The sequence below is a fragment of the Neopelma chrysocephalum genome, unplaced genomic scaffold, assembly GCF_003984885.1.
Source record: "Neopelma chrysocephalum unplaced genomic scaffold, ASM398488v2 Primary Assembly neopelma1_62, whole genome shotgun sequence".
In the NCBI taxonomy this organism is placed as follows: domain Eukaryota; kingdom Metazoa; phylum Chordata; class Aves; order Passeriformes; family Pipridae; genus Neopelma; species Neopelma chrysocephalum.
The window spans coordinates 2,760,085-2,779,319 of NW_020897719.1; the positions used below are offsets into that span (position 1 = coordinate 2,760,085).

At 46.0% G+C, this 19,235-nt stretch overlaps 1 long non-coding RNA gene across 1 annotated transcript; it reads right to left on the reverse strand.

The window, feature by feature from the left end:
- Positions 1-483: 483 nt before the first annotated feature.
- Positions 484-13,146, reverse strand: LOC113967005. Its single transcript, XR_003534044.1, has 3 exons — positions 13,071-13,146; positions 6,438-6,440; positions 484-494 (listed from the first exon to the last, which is right to left on the reverse strand). It is a non-coding gene; the product is annotated as an uncharacterized LOC113967005 (long non-coding RNA).
- Between the last annotated feature and the right edge of the window lie 6,089 nt (positions 13,147-19,235).

Consider the following 19,235-nt stretch of genomic DNA (forward strand, 5'->3'; position numbering starts at 1 on the left):
CTTTTTGCCCTTATTGAAAACTGGAACAACATTCACCAGCTTCCAGTTAGCTGGGACCTCTCTGGATTCCCAAGACTGCTCAAAAATCATTGAGAGAAGTTTTGTGATGGCATCAGCCAGCTCTGTGAGGATTCTTGGATGAATCCCATCAGGTCCCATAGATTTGTAGGGACCCAGCTGAAGCAGCAGATCCCACACAGTTTCAGGGTCACCAGAGAGTTGATCATTTTCACAGTCAAGGTCCTCCAGCTCAGGACACTGAGACCCCCACGATTTGTCATCTGTGTTGAAGACATAAAAATGTGCTTTATCTTTACGTCAATTTTTGTGGTGTGAGCAAGACCTCATTCATTCACCATTAGTAGGTGGCAGTGCAGCTCCAGACATGACTACACTGAAGCAGCCCCAATAGGGTTTTGGGCTTGAAAGGGCTTAAGCCCTCTGAAGCAACCAGAAATAAAAATTCAGAGGCAGGCAAAAACATAGCTTTCTAACTGTGGACTGTTTATATTTTCCCCAAACCAGCAAAACTAAGCTTTATAAAAAGCAATGGGAGGGGTCAGCTGCAGATGTACATTGGAAGACTCCAGGGTGTAGGTATGCAGCACCTCTCCAAATAAAACTGTGTTTCAAAGTACATCTGCAGTGAGACGGGCAGTCTATCAAAAAGTGCCTGGGCCTTAAGCCTAAAAAGACAAGATGGTCAGTGAAATCCCTAAGGCCCTTTAAAATATTTTGAAAAATTACATATTAAACAGAGGAAAGAATTTTAAGCAGGATATTAAACCATTTATTAAAACAGTATAAGCCTTCTGGATATAACCATCATCAAGACACGGAGGCCTGCATGCAAATTTAAAAGGTGGTGGGGGAAAGAATTACTGTGGAATTTTTTAACAGAAAAAGAATAAAAACTCCTACTTAATGTCAAAAAATTAATGGCAGACATGACAAACTTCTACTGCACTGGTAAAGTTTCTGTTAAGGATGGAAGGAGATGGACTTGGGGTATCTCAGCTCCTGGCTCACAGGGTCTCTGCTAAACAGCAACAAGGCATGATTGCCCTCTGCATCCAACCTCTGCAGCGCTTTGCTGCTGCTTTTAGCTGGAAGTTGCCACCTCACAGTTCACAAGCTGGTCACAACTTGCAGCATAATCATCCAGAGGGAAAGAGACAGGTATTTTAAAATCTTCTGCATTGCCTATTAATGTTGTCACAAGCTAACTGTCTCGGAAACCATCCAAAGATGACCTTTGTCCTTTGTTTCTCATCATTGTTCCTCATATTAAAGGCATCCCTCCTTTTTTTCTTTTTTTTCCAATTCCCATGCCAGTTAGCTTGCACCCTTCAGTTTTGTTTCTCCATCCCTGGAAAGGGCTCAGCATCCACACAAGCTCTCAGACGTCTCATCCCTCTCTGCCTTGGGTAACAACCAAGAACATGCTGCATTTAATCTCTGTATTTCAAACCATCACCAAACCCTGATAATACTTGCTTGGGTCAAATGGATAATTTAGGGAAGCAGCATGTCTGGCCTTCTGAGAAAAATGTCACACAAATGCCATGGTTTTGGCAAACACAGGCTGCCTCCTAAAAGGCACATGGAAGTTCTCCATGCCAGTATTGCACCTCTTCTTGTTGCTACATGCCGCAGAGTGGTTGTGATTTTGAATACATAAAGCACAGAGGAGTTGGCAGAAATCCTTGTTCTCTGAAGCAAACTCTCTCCTTCCACATGTTCACAAGCTAATAGCACTTCCAGAAGCACCATGATGAATTTGGGGAAGCCAGAAACACACTCAGTGGTACTGGCTACATGCAGTTTCGGGATGAGGAGACACTCTGTTCCTCTGCCTTCAGTTACTCAGTGAGAGAGTCAGGAGGAGTATTTGACACTCTCATTGAGTCAGTTCTGTTTTGGTGGAAGTCTGAAGGTCTTAATTTGCTTTGTCATATTCATGATACTGCATTGGTCTAATTATAGAATCCCCTTCAGCAACGGTCTGATGCTTTTCAATGGCCCTGTGAAACCTTTCACATGGCCAAGCTCATGGCAAGGGAGTTTGTCACATCCAAAAGCTCTGGGTTTATCAACAGCTGTACAATCACTTAAAAAATAGCATCACTCTTGAAACTTCTACCTAGGAGCCTGGAGTACCACTGGCTTCCCTCACATCTGCATACTTTCAGAGCCAATGCTGAGAAAGGTGACAAGTTCTGCTTAAGGCTTCTCATCCTCTTCTGAAGTTCACCCTCTCCCCCGTGATTTCTGCATCCTCTTCTTCCCTTCTAACACCTGTTAGTGAATAATATTTGCAACACTGCTTTGTGAGCTATGAACTAAACCTAGCTATTCTGCTCTCATAATCTAAAGCACTTTTTGAGCCTTAATTGTCCACTAGACATGATACATTGCTTTAGACATCCTTGATCATCAAGGCTTTTTTACAAAGAGAATCAACATCCATTCAACACTAGTCAAAGAAATAATTTCACGCTGGATCACCAGGGCTCAGCTACCTGAAAACAGCACACATCACAACAGCATCACACACTAACACAGCCTTGGCTCAAACATGACCGTCATTGAAAATGGCACCTTTGTCAATGCTCCAGTAGTTATACACAGTAGAATAAAAGGCACATAATTCAGTGCAGAGCAGATATTCTCAGTCAGTCAAATAAATTATTCTAAGGTATCCATCCCAAAACATTTAATTGGCTAGAGTTGTGCATATCTCTGTATCGGCACATATTCACCTAATAGCAGACTCGAAGTCTGTGTCACTGACTGTAGCATGCACGTGGCATGCTGCCTTTATATAATAAAGAAATCATGTCACGCTCCCTGTGACATGGTAAACAAAGAGGTTTATTCAAACAATGAGCGCCCTTTTATACCTTGATCCCACATGATGCTTAACCAATAGGAGTGTTTGTTTCTGCACATGTCCCCTAGACTCGGTGTCTTCCTGTTGCACCTCGGGACATGTTCCCTACATCTCCCCCCTCCTAATTGTACAAGAAGGTCATGAGAACATTACAAAAGCAACAGCGCAAACAATCAGAACAGTACATTATAAACTACCAAGGCTTGCAATGATCCAGCATACTGCTTGCCTTGGCCTCTTATAGTCCTATTGTGAACCTTTTAAAACTCTCTTATATTCCTATAGGGTAGTGCAACTTGGAGAAATACCTTTATTAATCTATAGGCCTTGGCCTAAAGATGCAAACTTATAAGCTTTATTAACCTGAGGGTTTTAAATAACTGGGGAGTACAACTTTATTAAGAAACAGGCTAAGCTTAGCAGAACTAAATTCTCTTAAGTGACCCTGTGGCGGAGGTATTTGTGAGGTGTTTAGTGTTTTAATATTTGTCCAGACATACAACACTCTTATCCATTCATTCTCTCATTCGCTTTGATGGCCATCATTCCACACATCATACACACACATTCATGGGTTTTTATATACTGTTTTTTGCCACACTGGTCGTCCTTAAAGTAAACCTTAAACATAAACATAACTTTCTTATAACTTCTGCGTCACTCTGGTTCTTGCTGATGTGATTTTGTACCTTGTGGGGTGTAACAGACTTGGAAGGGGTTCATTTTAACTCTTTTTCTTCAGACTCACCAGCGTAGCCTCTCTCCCAAATCAGATTTAGTGGTTCCGTCCACTGCCCAGATACCAAATCCCTTACCATGACCGATGTTTTGGGAGAGGTACACTAGCCTGGGGTTTGTATTACCTTTCATACTCACATGTTTCCAGCTTGTCACAATTTGAAAATTAATAAATACTTGGTTTTTCACAGATATTCTTTTAGCTATACAGATTCTCTCCCCCCTTTTTTGTTTAGTTGACACTGTTTTGATGTGTTGTGTGCTTTTTGTTTAATTACCTGTGTAATGAGTGAGTGTGGAATACTTGTGACATGAAAATTTTCCTATTTGATAGGAGATATAGCTGCTTTACTGTGAATATTATGGACCAAGAGTTGCTGGGCAACTAAGCCAAAGTGTCTCACACTTCTGGCCTTTTCTGCAGTGGGTGTTGTGTAGGTTACGTGGTGCGGGTATATACCTACTGTTACATGTACATATTGTAATATGTCCAGTTCAGAGATGTGTGTGATACCTGCTTGCTCAATCTCATTTGCAATTAACCATGTGGGTTTAATGCATTCTGAGATGGCATTGTTGTGATTTTTTGACAGTTTGGGCGTGACGTGATGGAGTCTTGAGCTAATTGAATGTTATTTGAATTGTCTGTTTTAGGATCTTGCGTTCTGATGGACAAATTAACTAGACAATTTCGCTTGCCTCAAGACCTTAGATATGATGTTAAACGTTGTTATTTTGTCAGTCACTTAGTTCTTTATCAGTTGTTGGCCCTTACCTGTCATTAAGTTACCTTGTATGCATTGTATGAAAATCCAAACCTTCTGTAATTCACAAGAAACCAAACAGAACGCATTTCAATTAACAAGTAAACGCTAGGATATCTCAAATAAACAAACCTTCAAGATGGGGTATTAACTTGCAACATAACAGAAATCAGTTATAACATTAAAAGATCGCTTAATAAACTTTCCCAAGACAATACAGACGAGGTCATCTCCAGAACCTGCACAGCTTTGGTTCATGGTCTGCGTCTGTCTTTTCCTTGTTTTGTAGCAGGATTTTACCTGAGTTATTACAGCCTTTTATGCTGTTCGCAGATGCAGGTGTGAAGGTCCTGAAGCCTTTCACTGGTCTGTATTGGCATCTGGTCGTGGCCTTTGAAGGTAGATTAGTAATCTTTGCCCACAACCTGTGTTTTGAGAGATGCATTAAAGTTTTACCATGAAAGCTTGCTAGGGCAGCTCTGAACCTTGCGTCCTCAGCTGGCATCCTATCCAAATTGTCCTTCGTAGCTGGCATGTAGATGGTGGTAATGGCAGGGTCCTGTCCTTCCAGTTGCTACAGTCCTTCTCTGCCTTGAATGACAAGCCTTGCATACATCTCATTAACAGTCCACACAGTGTTAGATGGTACATGGGGCAAAATTAGCCACCTTAGAAGTTGCAGTGGGTCTCTTTCAGTCTGATCCCACAGTAGCAAGGCTGCTAATAGTTGATACCTGCTGGGAATGAAGGCTAGGCAGATTTGCAGTTCAGGATTTCTCCTTCTGCCTATCCCTCTCTCTATTGCCTTGGTACGAATGTCTAACACCCTTTTGGCTTCTGGTATCAGAAGCCTGTTAGACATTGGACTGGAGTCTCCCTTAGGCAGCTGAAGCAGAGGGTGTAGCTCCTCTGTGGTCAAGCCTAAAATAGGCCTTAACTGGTTTACAGCCCCTTGAAGCTTTTGCAACTCGTGTAAATATAAAGTGTTTTTTACCTTGAGCTGCAGCAGCTGTGGAGAATTTTCTTGCTGCCTGAATTCCTGTCCAAGGAAAGTCCAGGGTAACGATTGCTGAATTTCCTCCGCTGCAAGCTGTAACCCTGCATCTTGGACATTTTTGATTAGAGCAGTAAGACTAAATGGCAGTTCATTTCCTGTGGCCATGCTCATTGGTATGTTACCTGTATGTAGTGGTTTGAACCAGGTTTCCCCCTGAAGCTGAAAGTGGTAACCCCCAGGGGGTGGTGACCCTTGGGGCTTGACCCAATCAGTGCTCCTGCAAAATATAAACATATCTCTGGAGACCGGAAGAGAAGCAGTGGTACTTTTGTGAGAAGAAGAGGTGGCCATGTTGTAGAGGCCACGAGGAGAAGGGGCTCCGGCCCCTTGGGGGCCTCTGCCCCCCCCAGCCCCAGTTGGGGGGCTGCAGGGACTCGGAACAGTGTCAGACTGGACTGAGTGCCTGTGGCTAGGAGCTGGGGGAGTTTCTCCCCTGTAAGTAGAAGTGGGAGACGCTGGGAGCAGCGACGGAGCAGCAGCGGAGACAGCAGCGTCCGAAGAGCAGTGGCAAAGAGCCAACTGATAAGGACCAGAAGGAGCAACATAAGCCAGTATGCAGCCGGGGCAGACAGAGAGCTGTCTGAGGAGAAGGAAAAGCAGCAACAGGACAAGAGACCCGAGCCAGCAGCAGGAAGAGAGTTTCAGAGGGTAAGAACTGGACAAACCAAAACCCCCAAACTCGCTAGAGACCCCTCCGAGAAAGAGGAGGGGGTGGTGGACTGAGTGGAGTCCTAAAGTGCAGTATGCACTACAGAGAGGAGCTAAGAAGCTCCGGCCTCCTGAGAGCTCAGCCAGGATGGCCAAAGGAATGTGTGTGGAGGGGGTGACCTTGGGCTTTCCTCCCCCCTCCTTGCTGCAGCTTCAGAGAAGCTGGCAGCCATCTTTGAGGCAGAGCATGGGAGCTCTGCACAGGGGCTTGATTTCCCCTGAAGATACCAGACTGTCACGAAGACCCCCGTGCTTCGTGATATGACCGTGGTGGAACGACCTTGTCTGGGGTTACGTAGTCCACGGAAAGACCCCCGTTTGAGGACGGAGGGCCGAGGGGCTTGGAGACCCCCTCGTGTGTGCTGGCAGAGAGCCAGCAACTACTACTGCTGCCTGGAAGAGAAGAAGAGAGCCTGCTGCCTAGAGAGAACCTGTTGCTCAGAGACTGGAAGGGGTCTTTTCTTCTTCTTCTCTCCTGGACTTTTATTTGGAGGGAGAAGAGATTGGGCCCATTGTAAATATTATTGTCATGGTAGAGATAGATATAGAGTTAAGATTGTATGCAGTGTATTATAGTATTTATTTATGTGTATAGTCTTTGTAATATATTCCTTCCCCCCATATTGAGTCTCGTGTTTTTGTCTGGAAAACCCATCTCACATGGGGTTGAGATGTGGGTGGGGGGCTAGGAATCAGAATTGGATTTTGGGCCTGCTCAAACCATGACACTGTATAAGGATGTATCGTGGTTGTCTGATACCTTGCTAGGCTATTTGCATCCCCTGAGGACAGCCAGCCCAGCAATATACTTGCATGGGCCGTGCACAAGGCCATGATGGGAGAGGCAAGCCTTGGAACGTTCTCAGGGTGTAGGAATGTGGTAGAGGAACAAGTCTTGGAATCAGTTACCAATAGCGGCCAACTCGTTGGGAGCACATGGGGTAAAGGCAGTCCATGCTGCTGTGCTCCTACATGCTTTATGACTGCACTTACTGCTCTATATTTTGGCAGCATTCTCCACCTGTCACCTTTCTTGGGTGTGCAGTGTATAGGGGCATTGTCTGGGCTGTTTGTTGCCACTTTGGGGCCTGCTTCGAGCTGCTTCCTCTCTGGCACATGAAAGCCGGTGGCACAGAGGGCGGCAAACAGCACGGCAACAAGCAGGGCGATGCTGGCAGCAAGGCATCTGTTTTACCCTCGGCACCCTGGGTATAAGTCAGCCCATTCCTTGCCATTCGAGTATTTTGGGGTATTGCTGCAAAGGGGTCTCCAGATATAATCTCCTTGAAAGCGGTCAGTGCTACTGCACCTGACACCACTTGCTCTAAGTCTGGCCTCTTTTCGTATTCCTAGCTGGGCTTTTAGGGCCACAGCTAGAGAGGCAGACTGGTGCTCCTCAGAGCCAATTACTTGGTAGGGTTGAACCAGCTCAGCGGTGCCGCAGTCAACCCCTCCAGAGAGGGTTTGCAAAACCTTTTCACAGCTTGTGTTCACCTTATCAGAAGCCAAATGCTTATACAGCATCTCTCTGGCTTCACTGTATACAATTTGCTTGTGTAAAGCAGTCCGCAGCCGATTTAAATGTTGTGGGTTTGGCTCAGCACAACTGTGTAACTCTTTTGTACTGGGCAGGTTGCTGTCTTGGTCTGTGGTGAGAAGCCTTCTCATGGCTCTCAGTGCCTGTTTGATTGTTACTTTGTATTTTTCTCGGGAGTGATTTAATTGGGCACCTGCTGTGCTGTGTCTCCCTTCTCCAGTCAATGGATTTACTGTTATACCAGTTGGGGTGTTTGCTGTGTTATTGGCACGGTTCTCCCGAAAGTCAGATAAGCAGTGCACATGTTCTGTGTCATGTGAGGTGGAAAAGTGGATGGAATTCAATGCCTTCGGATACCCGCAGGCATTATTTAGGGATATGTCACAATCTCTTACCAAATGCCTCAGCCTCTGAGTAGCTCCGTGCAGGAGCTCAGGTTGAGGGGCGTGGCTTTGGCTAAACTCGTTTGAGTACGCCTGATTATCTTTCAGGCTACCTAGTCGAATCGCCTTATCCCTGTTTTGTTCCCACCTGTTATCCAACTTTCCCCTGTTTGCCTTTTCGCTCCTTCCCGACGGAACTACTGAGAGTCCCTCCTCCTTTTCCCCCCATCCCCCCTTCCCCGCGGCTGCGGCAGCCTCGGTTCCCGGTGGGGGGGTGTGGGCGGGTGTCGGAGGCGGCGAGGGGGCGGGGCTACCTCCCCCCTCGCGCCTATGGGTGGGACAGGGTGGCTCAGGGACCGGAAGAGACAGTTCAGTACCCGGGCCACTTGATGGGCAAGATGGCGACGCCCATGAGGTACCATGTGGCCGGCAGTCATCTGCAGGACGGGGAGGTAATTCTGCTGGCTTGCCACCCCGGTTGCCGTAACGGAGCCCTCTGCGGCTATCCCATGAACAGGGATCTCGCATCTCAGGCTCCGTCCCCTCCCAACGGCCAGTGCCCCTCCGGCTTTCGGCTTCTGACTCTGTGCTTAAATCACGAACGCTTCCCATTCCTCCCCCGCCAGACTTTGGGCGTTAGTGTCCCTACGCCTAAAAGTTGGGTGGCTGCTGCGAGCAGTGTTATTGAGGGGGTGCTTGTGGGTGTTATGCTCTTGCGTTGTCCGTTCGTGGGCTGTGTGTAGTGTATCTGTGTCTTTTGAAATTGCGGTGGGGAAAAAATTCCTCATTTTACCTTTTCTCGGCGGTTTGGATGCACGCAGGCGGAAGTTCTTTGTGTAGTTGCTGGCTGCTGGTTCTGGTCGGCTGGTTTCCCGGCTCGGCGGCGGGGCTTCTCGCGGCGGTGGCGGCTTGGGCTGCTGCGGCTGCGGCGGCGGTGCGCGGCGTCGGTCCTTCTCGGCGCGGCGGCGGCGCTACGATGTTGCTTTGGTCCCTCTCCAGTCTCTCCGGTGCCTGCCCGGTCCGATTTCTCGGTGACTTCTTCTTTCTTCTTTCTTCCTGTTTTCTGTGCACTATCCTATAGTTTTGAGCTCACTAACTTCGTTCCTTGGTCTACCCCAAGGCAACGTTTACAGACGTCTATGTTTTTTTCGGTAAAAACACTCCCACTTCATAAAACTGAAGTGATAACCGGAATGTTACCGATAATACCTGGTACAGGTTTTTAAGCTATCAGATCTAATGTAGATTCGGTCCCGTTGGGTCGCCATATGTAGCATGCACATGGCATGCTGCCTTTATATAATAAAGAAATCATGTCACGCTCCCTGTGACATGGTAAACAAAGAGGTTTATTCAAACAATGCACGCCCTTTTATACCTTGATCCCACGTGACGCTTAACCAATAGGAGTGTTTGTTTCTGCGCATGTCCCCTAGACTCGGTGTCTTCCTGTTGCACCTCGGGACATGTTCCCTACAACTGACGCTGCCATAATGTAGCTGACCTTTCCCTGGTCAAGACACATTGTCATTTCTTTGAGACATCTTCCGTCCCAGCTAGGAAGTCTTCAGGTACTTTTTCACTGGGGTCTCACAAAAGCCAACCATTGGATCACAGGATGCAAAAGGCATTGTCTGTTTTTCATGAATTAAAATAAATAAAACATACTCCATACAGAGTTTTAATGGCTATTAGAAATCACTATTGTAAGTTAGCACTAATTTTGCTCAAGACAACTTCAGCTTCCCTTATTTAACATTACACAAAACTCTCATTTTTTAATCACTACACACTTATGCCACAATTCTTTTGAACCTGAGATCTTGCCACACAGTTGCTCTCCTGCTCTTAGAATATGGAAATACAGAATATGCCCCTTAGAATATGGAAATTCCTTTTCCTTTGTGATATTTCCTCTGAACAGCTTTGACTCCACAATATAACCAATGTCTCCATAGAGTTATTGGCTGCCGATGCTGCAAATGTTCCTGAAAGCCTAACCGTTTTTAACAGCAGTATTGGGACCTGGAATGGGGCAACTCTGGAGGTATGTACAGACTAGGGAACAAGAGACTGGAAAGCAGTGCCATGGAAAGGGACCTGGGCATCCTGGTTGATGGCAAGTTGAATATGAGTCAGCAGTGCCCTGGCAGCCAGGAGGGCCAACCGTGTCCTGGGGTGCATCAGGCAAAACATCACCAACCAGTTGAGGGTGGTGATTGTCCTGCCCTGTTCTGAGCTGGTGTGGCCTCACCTCAAGTGCTGTGTGCAGTTTAGGGAGCCACAAAATAAGAAAGATAAGAAGTTATTAGAGAGAATCCAAAGGAGGGCAATGAAGATGGTGAAAGTTCTAGAGGGAAAGCAATACTAGAAGTGGCTGAGCTCACTTGGCTTGTTCAGCCTGGAGGAGTCTGAGGGGAGACCTCATAGCACTCCACAGCTTCCTCACAAGGGAAAGTAGAGGGGCAGACACTGATCTCTTCTCTGTGGTGACTAGTGACAGCACCTGACAGAACGGCATGAAGTTGTGTCCGGGGAGGTTTAGGTTGGATATTAGGAAAATGTTTTTCATCCAGACGGCAGTTGGCTGTTGGAACAGGCCCCCCAAGGAAGTAGGAAGTGATCACAGCACCAAGCCTGCCACATTCCGGAAGTGTTTGGACAATGCTCTCAGGCACATGGTGTGATTCTTGGGGTTGTCCTGTGCAGGGCCATGAGTTGGACTTTGATGATCCTTGTGGGTTCCTTCCAACTCAAGATATTCAATGATTCTACAATTCTATGACACTAACACCACATCTCGTTGTCCTCTGGCATACCAGGCACCTGCTTTATGCCGTAAAACAGGGCTCTACTTCAAAGGCACACTTCAGTTCCTCTATTCTAATGGTCTGGAAGTGCAAGTTACTCCCTTCCAGGCTCCATCTTCTGGACCAAATCACTGTCTTGGACCCTGGAAGAACCAGGCTATGCCTTTTAAGAAAGCAAATGTGTTCGGGATTTCCAGGTTTGGTAGGTCCAAGGAGAAGTCCTGCTTCCTCATCCCTGTGAGCTGAGCAGGAGGACCCCAGGCTTTGGCAGTCTGGTGATGCCCTGTTAAGCTGTGTTGAAGCCTTTCAGAAGGACTTGTCTCCCTAAAATAAAGAGTGTTTCTGACTCAATATCAAACATCACATCTCACCAAAACTCACACCAAAACATGATGAGATTTGCTTGTTGGCTTGGGTTTTTTACCAGAAAGAACATGCGAATAATGAAGCCTGGCAAGCCACTGATGAACAGTCAGAATGTACGCTAGTTATTACTAACTGTAATTGCAGCAATTATTAATTAACTGCCATTCTACTGTGCCAGAGAATTTCCTTTTCCTGACACTCTCTTCCCCTTGGAGTTTATTAATGACTCCTGACAGTGAACCTCTCCTGTTTTGTCCCTGCTATGTGTGAGATTCCCTTCATATCAAGAAGCCTTGTAAAATGTTTTAATAAATCATATAATTGCTTTGGAGAAAGGCTTCAGAACATATAAAAAGCTTTCAAAAAACATGTTTCAATTTATAAATTCACAGTGACCAGACTCACAGTTACAAAATCCCTGCTGATTCTAACCCAAGGGCATTCTACTTCCTCTGTCCCCACCACGGTGGGGAAACCTCTGTCTTACTTATGTGCAAGCATCTCTGCATGCCATGGGCACCAAGTTCTACATCCAGCAGAAAAACAAGGCAAGCAGGACAAGGGGGTCTCTCAGTTCCAGTTATGCTCCCTGCAGGGTCCACGCCCTTCATGCACACAGGATCAAGCCCCCCACCACATCAGCAGATGGGTCTATAGGACAATGCCCCTCTGCGTCTCCCACACCAGGTCCTCTTCTCTCAGGAAGATAGATTTGAGTAGTTGAAAAGATGGAGAAATATCTACAGACACTTGCAAAAACATCTTCATGCCAACAAGCTGTATCTAGAGCGCACACACACACATATTTTACTCACACTCATGGGAGTGACTTCTGAGAAAAAGCCAATAATGAAGGTAGTAAAACCAGCTTTTTAAAATACACCAGTGCAGTCAACACAAGCAACTACACAATTTCCAAGCATGACTTAAAAAAAAATCTCTGTTATGACATGAAGATATGCTAGAGTGTGACTTTTTCGTATTTTCACCCAGTCATACTCAAAACTTTTGGCTTAACTGACAATAATAATAGCAGTAATGAGCATTACTTCCTAATCACCAAGCATGCTATGCTTACCTAAACTAAACCAAACATGTTTTAAAATAAAACTCTGTTACTGTATTAAGCAAATTTGTGCTTAATATGAAATTTTTGACAAGTGCCAGTGGGAAATTTTCTTATCCTTGGTAGATGTGTCACCTTGCAATAGAAAAATGAGCTATTGCTTGAAAAACATCCTGAAAACAAACAGAAAAAAGCAGTGTATGCACATATAAGTGGAGTCATGAAGGAAGCACATACGTATTTTGCAGCCCATCAGCAGTTCTACCCAGAATAACGTTTCACATAAATGCAAAGGACATCTTTAATGCCAGTAGCTGCCTCAGGAGCAGCCATCCTCCATCCAGCCACTGCTTCAGTCAAGCCTCACCATCTGTAGTGGGCACTTTTTGAACACCTCTGATTTACCTTACACACCACTGATAGGAGGAAATTATGCGTTCAGCCCTCTCCACACAACTTCTCATCTATGAATTAAAGAGCTTATTTATCGGCGGAGGGAAAAACCATCCTCTGCTACCAGTCATCGGTGGAGGGGATATAGACAGATTGTGCACAGACCAATGTGATCGACAAAATGTCCGATTTATTACAAGAAGAATGCTCATTATATACTGCTGTTACACCTGGACGCTTGACTTCTTGTTCTACAGTATTGGGTACATAAGAGAAACATATTTTGTTTTCCGGTGTTAGTTGGAGCATAGCAGGTGTCCATAAGAGATGAAAAAACTTGTTTACCTGCCAAAACTCCTCCTTGACCTTGGCAGGGAGCCTTCTTTGTTCTGGCTTCAGAGCCTGTAGCCATGTTAGCTACGCAGCTTCTTCACTGTCTGCACCTGGTCATGCCACGGCAAGGTCCACAGAAATGCAAAGGAAATTGTTCACACAAAATCTCTATTCTCCCAACATTTATTTTAGAGGGAATGGAAAAGATGGAAAAGAGCATCCAAAGGACTTCTTACAGAGCCATACCATGGGCCTACCCATGCCCTCTTCTGGGCCCTCATCCCAGGGAATCAGGCCTTGGACCACACAGACCGACTTCATTGTCTGAATTCCAGAGCTGAAAATATTGCTTCTGTTGTTAAAATATACTAAAGTGGAGAAATACAGCCTGTATCACCCTTTCCTCCTCCACTGTCAGTATAACAACCACCACTTTAAAAATGTCTAGACACAATGGAGCATTTTTTTTCCCATAGCACATTTTTACATTTGTCATCGATGCTCTCCAAAACTTGCTAACTCAGAGCCAGGTATTCTTTATGTCAGTTGTCGTTTCTTATGGTAGTGTAAGCAAAAGCTGCATTTGTCACCATGGGCATATTTACAGCCTTCCTAAACTCAGGAAGGGCTCTTCAGTGCCGCCCAGTCAAGGCAGATAAGTTAGTGCATCTCAGGTCAGGTTCAAGGAGTCCAGAGGCAGCACATTATTCCTGGCCACATGGCAGGGAGAAGCTTTTGTCTAATTTTTGTTCAAAGTGTAAGAGACTGCTTGGCTTTAACCAGCCTACTTAGTTGAGCTGTGTAGTTCCTTTAAGTAAAGTCTAACGGCTTTGAATCGTATTAGACATTTTGGCAGTCACTTCAGCTCCTTTGCTCCGTAACAACCCTCTTTTTTTCAGTACGCAATAGCTGATCTCCCTCAAACTTAATTTATTTAACAGATACATAAAGGGCACCTCTCTCCCTTCAACTGCACTCTTTCTTTAGGCTCATGAAACCTTGAAACAACAGCACTGCTTGTCACAAGCAGCCACCCCTGGATGAGGGTTTTTTTGCCATCAGAGGGACGGAAAGGCTGTCTCCATGTCCCCCATGGACACCAACCTCACTGCAGAACTGCAGAGCTGTTGCTGGTGAGCCCAGCAGGGACCGCAGTACCTCCAGTCACTCCAGCTAAATCCTGCAGGAACCATGATGCAGGTTTCCATGGCCTTGCTGGGCTCTCATACCAGCACAGCGTTTGCAGAAGAAGCCCAAGGAAGTATAGAACAAACTCGCCTAACGAATGTGTTTATCATGTTTCCAACTCTCTTTTCAATACTTATAATGAAGCAGCAGGTGACTCTGCTGTGGAAGCAGGGGATTTGGACACCTTTTTCCCAGCTGCACAGCAAAGTGCTCTCCAGCATGAGGAAAAAGCAGTACCCATGGCAGAAAAAAAAAATTAACTAATTCCCTATCTGGTGAGAATGTTATTACTCATGAGGAATCCTAATTTTAACCAGTTCCTAAACATTACAATTTGTTTCAGTTCTTTTTTCCCCGAACACTCATGGCAGGACAGGGGGAGGATGGGGAATTGAGGGCTGCTCTTGATTTTCCCTTTGGGGTCTTGCTCACCATGTGAGGAAAGTGACTTAAAAAAACCCAAACCAACGAAAATTGTACCAGGGCCCTGGGGAGAGGTGAAGGGCAGGGTGATGTGCTCAGCAGCTTCCTGCATGGGGGGTGTACCCGCAGTGTACCCCACATGCCAGGGGGGTAGTCTCTGCGATGCCAGGTCTGCCACAGACAGTACAGGGAGGCAGCTCGCAGGAACATGGCATCTGTTTTCAGTTAGGTCCCTGAAATGCATAATCTGCAATTTGGCATCTCACTGCAGGCATCCTGGGGCAGCAGGGGAGAGGGGAAGGCTGTGATGAAAAAACATCATTGTGTTTATTAAAATATATCACTAACACTCAGATGTGCTTTCAGTCATCTGGTTGTTGTTGCTTCTCCTCATCTCCATGTTGGATTTTCATGTCAGTACACAAGCTGAAGGCACAGACTGGTTCCTGGGAAGCAAGAGGCTGACTCCTAGAAACCACACTGGGGTCTGGGAGTCTCCTAACTGCCCAGCCCTGCTGCTGGCTGATGGAAGTAGACCGCAGCCACCTCCATCCAGGGAGCTCCCTCCCTGGTTCTGCCGCATATTTGAGGCAAAGGCCATCCTCTGCAACCTACTAAGGAAAAGCACGATAAGGAAAATTTAAGAGTGAACGTTATATTGGTAAAATATGGCACTGCAGGTACCACTCTGACAGTGCAGTCGTGTGCCTGGAAAGGCTGGTCCCAGAGCCAAGCAGGTAAACCAAGCAGGCTCCACCACACAGCAGGGTGCCCAGTCCCATCACAGAGGTGTCCCATGGGCACAGTGCAAGCATTTGGAGTACAAGAGGCACAGAAGCAGTGGTAAAGGGAAAATGCCTAAACCTTTTTAAAAAGCCTGTCTATTGCAAGGCAAGGAGGCATTGCTGTGAAACCTCTCATGCAGCCAAAACTTCCTCCCTCAAAAGGAAGGGGAGCAGGGCCCCACACCTATTAATCCTTGGCAGATTAAAGCATTCATTTGGTACTGGGTAGATAGTTTCTCCAGTGGCAAAGGAGACAGAGCGGTGCTCCGATCCCTGTGGCAGCCCAACTGCTGCAAAGCCAAAAGGCCCTAGGCCCTGCAGATGCTGCCAGCACTTCTGGGGACATGTTCAGCTGCCCATCACTAGCTGCCAGTCAAGGCACTGACTTCATGGCCAGGGGATGTGCCTAGCACTCCCTGACCCCACATCCAAAATTCAGTTTTGCACATTCCTCCCAGCCTGCCCTGGCCCTTGGAGACTCGGCTCTGCTATGCAGTGCTTTGCTATGCTGTGCTCACCATGGTTTTTCTCTTCCAGGTACCTCTCCTAACACACAAAAACACCACACAGCTCGGGTTTGACTCAGCTGCTCGAGCACTTGCCTCTCAATTAAAATGCTGGCGGAGGACAGAGCCACACTCCAACCTTTCACATAATACCGCCATAGTTAGAGCTCCACTCTCCTCAGGTGGTAGGAAACTTCTGACTGAGGCCACGTCTTTCAGCTATAAACATTTCTCTTCATAGATAAGTACTGGCAAAAGAGAGGCCTGCCACTCTTCCCATTGCTGCTCTTAGTTTTGCACAAGTTTTGTAAAGGCAATGGTCTTCTCATCCACAGGATGATGTTTCCCCTTCTCACTACTCCCCCCACAGAATGGCTTATAGCTCAGCAATTTGGGACCAACAGGAAGGAGTCGGCTTGAGGATCCTCTCAGACAGAGAGGAGACCCAAATCCCTGCCTTACAGATTAGATCTCTAGGCATGGATCTACTGTACAATAATGAAAGCAACCAGCCATTTTAATACAAGACAAACCTCTTTCCATAAACACTCAGTTCCCTTCCTGGACTAGGAAGGCGGCCCAGGATGACTAGCCAAAATGTTGGCCACACAACTGGGAAGTCTCAATATTTGATGCTGAGCCATGCACAGTCTTGGCTGGGAGAAACACCTTGCAGCAAGTCACTCAGCCAGCATGGCATTGCTGTCATGAGCTGTGCTGCCACCAAACTTAGAGCACCTCTGGAAAATTGCTAGTAAAATCTAGAGCACCTCTAGGCTCATGGATATGGTGGCAGTTTTCAACTAACTGCACTGTTCAGGTAGGATTTAGGTATCTTCGTGGCGGTGGTTGTCATTATCTAGAAGTTATAGACTCCAAGTGCAGAAAAGCGAGAGCTGAATTAACACGATGCTGTGCTTGAGCTCATGAGCCTTTCCACGCAGTAGAATACATCTGCCCCAGCATGGTACCATGCTAGAGCCGCCTCAGCATGAAGCTGAGTCATGGCCAGCCATGCCTGGGAGCAGCATCTGTGCCAGCCCCCTGGCTGCTTGCCCCTCCACCACTGGCACGATGGCCACCCCTCGCACTCTCTCCTGTTACTCAGCAGCTCTTTGCAACACTCAGGAGCTTTCCCTGTCCTCCAGTCATCTTCACACCCCATGGAAATATGATTCACAGGCTGTTGCAGGGGAACAGACCACAACATATGGGCAGATACAGTAATTAGTGTTTTCTCCCCTTCATTTTAAATCTTTCCCCAAGATGTGTCTAAGTCCAGTGTTTGTAAAATTGTCTATGCCATGATCAACAGGACTAGGCATACATAAAGTGAAACAGTGGTTTAATCTAGGGCAGCAGAGCCTCACAGCAACCTCAGTTACTCAAACCAGCCACCAGCTTTCAGAAGTCGGTCCCTTTCCTGTCCAAGCATGGATAATTTCATTGCATGACAGCATAAGCCACAAACACAAAACTCTCACTACAATAGGTCACTCTTTCTCCCATAATGTATCTGCATGGCCATATCTACCCTATCAGGGGGTTCTATGGCAGTGAAAACAAGACAAAACATCAAGAAGCAGATGAATGGTAACACCTACCACTGCTCATGTTCCCATTTTCATTGGCTTGGCATGCTCTTTAATGTCATGTAAAGCTGAGTTAACTGAGGCATGAGGCTGCCTATATTATTCTGGTTGCTGTTGAAAGGGTACAAGCCAAGAAAGCAACCTTCCTGGGGAAGAGCAGCAGGGTTGTCATGCTAGGAAACAAAATTATGCTTCTAAACCACAAAACTGCTTGGTTCCTGTTTCAGAAGGTCAATCAGCTAAAACAGTGAAATCAACCACTGAACTGCCAAAACCAGTGTGACTCAACCACAGGGCAGCAGCGCTTGAGCCTGCCGTATTAGACATCCCAGGTGTCTGTGGTCTGTAAGCATCAAGGTTTTTTGCTTTAGCCATGAGTGTTTGCTGAACGGCACACCCAGCTGGACCAGCACACTCAGTTGGACCACCCCTCCAGCTGTCAGTTCAAACTCAGATCTCACCCTCAGCCTCGGTCCCTCCACACCACTCATGCTCATCTCCCCGCATCTGACAGACCCAAAAAGGGTCAGCTGTGCCTGGGAGTCAACACATGCTCGCAGCCTCTACAGCCAAGAGTGAAGGCAGCAAAGCTTTGCCAGGTGGCTATATAAAAAAAAAAACTACCTGTGTAAAAGCTCCATCATAAACGGATCTGTATTGATACAAGCAAACCAGACCAGCTGCTGCAGCATCTGAATGCACGGGGAGAGCTAGTCTGCTCTGATCATGCTGACACAGTCAGAGCAACAAACTCCTCCATGCACCAAGGACTTATCTAGAAAAGGTACTTACAAGGATTAGGACTTTATTCCTGTTTTACAGTCAGACAAGCTCTGCCCTTGACTTCAGGGGCTTGGGAGGTTTTGCCAGGCCAAGGACAGGCTGGGAGTATTTGGACTGTGACCTTCATCACCAAATCAATGGTGCTCTCATGGCTACTGCTACTATGCAAATCAGTGGCTTGTGAAACACAGGGACAGGTCTTCTAAAATTAAAAAACCTCATAAAAAGAGATATAGTTGTCATTTACCATCATGTTTTAAAAATTCTAAAAAGTTAATGCATTTTAAAAGAGCTACAGAATTTGTAGTTTTGTAAGTACCTGTTAAAAGGGCACTAAGAATCATATATAAATATATTAAATATATTTATAGAAATATGATTGAGTCGAACGTATCAATGGGATGCAAAGATTTCCACTCCTCTTGCTGCTTCTATATTTGTAGTTGGGGACTCTTTTGGCTTTAGAAGCTGATAACCTTACAGAAGGGCTGATTCAGGAAGGTAGCTTCACTACACACTTTTTGGGGAGAATTTGTGCAAGGAGCTTACTAGAAGAGCAACCAACAAATATAGTCAGTGACAGACACAGATTAATTACCTGGCAGTAATTTTCACTCTGGCATGTGTAAATCAGATCTGTCAGCTGCTATTTTTAATAGACACGGGGCCATGAGGGGCTGACTACAAAGATTTTATATGCTTTTACTTACCAATACTTAATAATCCCTGTATCAAATTCTGAGCCAAGGCAAAATTCTGTAATTTGTGAAAAACACCATCATAGGTAGAAAATTCCTACAAGTAGAGTTGGTTGTTACACCCAACCCAGAAATCCCAATTAATGTCTTTTATGTAAAACTAGAAAGTGGCTGGTTTGGGTTTCATAAAGATTACCACAACAAAGTTGCAA